Genomic DNA, 2,500 nt, shown 5'->3' with positions numbered 1-2,500 from the left:
TCAATTAAATTACGAGGAATCTCTATAACTACGCAAGGATAATTGAAACGTTCTTTTTTCTTTTTTCTTTTTTTTTTTTTTGTAATAATTATAATTATATCAAATGGACGCCATCTTTGAAAATGTCTATCGATAAAATCTTGAAAAAAAAGAAAAGAATATCGTAAAAGGACATAATAAAATCGTAGAATAATAAGATCATGTATGTCACAAAAATGTGTCAATATCTCTCTTTTTGTAATATCATACAAATTCACGATATTTCATTTATTCATTTGTTTATTTATTTATTTATTTATTTATTATTAATTTTTTCTTTGAACAACGTTTAATATATTATTTTTAAACACTTTCAAATAATTTAAATATACACGTAAATGTTCGCATATATATATATATATATATATATATATATATATATATATATATATATATACATGAAGTGGTGCACACATACAAAGAAACAAATAGTTTTCATATATGAAGAAAAACTAGGGAATTTACTTTACGGCAAGCAGCAAACATTGTATGTCTTCCTGCAGAGCTTTTCCATCCAAAGTTTTTACTATTATCACCTCTACTGAGATATGAAAAATGGACGTGGAGTTGGTAGGGCGAAGTTGAGAAAAGTGGAGGAGGATTTTAGAAAGAGATAGAAAGAACAAAAACAGATACAGATACAAATACAGAAACAGAGAGAAAGAAAGAGAGAGAGAGAGAGAGAGAGAGAGAGATTGGGGGTTGGGGGAGTGTATAAATGAGAAAAAAAAATTTAATTCCACAACGTTTTCGAGGGTAACAACTTTACAAAACTACTGCGCATACTTGGTAGAACATTCGTTTGTAGTAAGTATTTAAGTACTTACTTCGGTCAAAAACATTTCAAGTCTCGGCATTACGAATTACCTCGAAGACCTCTTACACTACGAACATTGCTTAAGTTGTCTAGTTGTTATTGTTATTATTTTTTTTTTCTTTTTTTTTTTTTGGTTTTCTTTTTCTCTTTTCTCGAAGAATCAGTCACGTAATTTCTGTCGAAAGGAATGAACAGACACCGTTGTTGAGCGAATGATATATTTCATTTTTTTTTTATTTTTCTCTCTCTCTCTCTCTCTCTCTGTCTTTTTTTAACCTTCCACCATTCAAAAATTACTATCGTCGTTGAGTCTCCAACGATTTTTAATATAGAGTGGTTCAAAAAAAAAAAAAAAAGGAAAAATAAAAAAAAGATGGAACAGTTCGTCGGGTGATATCGCGATAAATCGATAGATTAATGCATCCCTATGAGTGACCAGTTTTAGGATAAAAATTGGTTGGTTTTCTCTTTTTTTTTCTTTTTTTTTTTTTTTTTTTTTTTTTTTTTTTTTTTTAGATCGTAAAATTATCCTAAAAGTCTCTAGAAACTGTCGACCTCGTCAAAGGGAATTTCTCGGAACCCCTCGTATAAGAAACTTTTTTCTTCTTCTCTTTTTTCTTCTTTCTATTCTTTTTCTATTTATTCGTCCGGTTGAATTTTTTGTAATCTCCACGAGAAAGGATTGAAAGTAAAGGATTAAACAAAGAAGAATATAAATAAATAAATAAAAAAATAAGAAAAAAAAAAGAAACAAAAAATCGAAGGAAAAAATTAGTTTATAATTTGTCCAATCAATTGTGTGGATTAGATCTTTTTGAATCTAATTATGAAGAGAAAGAGAGAGAGAGAGAGAGAGAGAGAGAGAGAGAGAGAGAGAGAGAGAGAGAGAGAGAGAGAGACAGATAGACAGATAGACAGACAAACGGAGACAAAGAAAGAGAGACAAAGAGAGCGGGAAGGAGGGAAATATAGATTAAAAAAAAAAGAAAAACAAGACAGAAAAAAGGAAGAAAAAAAATAAAGAAGTTTTAATAGAAAGGCTCGTTTACATATTCGCTTTGTTATTTATTTTAAAATTTTATTTGTCTCTACGTGCGAACGAGACCACGAAAGTATCGTCGGGAAGACATTCGAGAGGATAGAGAGAGAGAGAGAGAGAGAGGAAGAGAGAGAGTAGAAGGGGGAGGGTGATTATTGAGATAACGAAAAATAAAAAAATGGAAACAAAAAAATAAAAATAAACGATATCAAATATTTTACTACGTGGCAAATACGACATATATTTACATATATATACTCGTTCTTGTTTTATTTATTTTATTTCTTTCTTTCTTTTTTTTTTTTCTTTTGAATTTTTTTTTAATCCCCTTTTTATTTTTTTTTTTTTTTAATTCTTCAAAATTTTTCTCTTTATCTCTTTCAATCCATCCTATCAATCACTTGATTAAGATATAATTGATGAAAATTTTGTGGTCACGTTTACATAGTAATTATAAATCTTAATTAGATTAATCAGAGTATAATAAACGTTAATTATTATTATTATAATAATCATTGTCATCCGATTGTAATGATTATATAACAACGAACGATTGAAATTTTTTAGAATCGTCTTCCGTTTCCCAAGAGAGAGAGAGAGAGAGA

The sequence above is a fragment of the Vespa velutina genome, chromosome 11, assembly GCF_912470025.1.
Source record: "Vespa velutina chromosome 11, iVesVel2.1, whole genome shotgun sequence".
Taxonomy (NCBI): Eukaryota; Metazoa; Arthropoda; class Insecta; order Hymenoptera; family Vespidae; genus Vespa; species Vespa velutina.
This window is presented reverse-complemented; position numbering follows the sequence as displayed.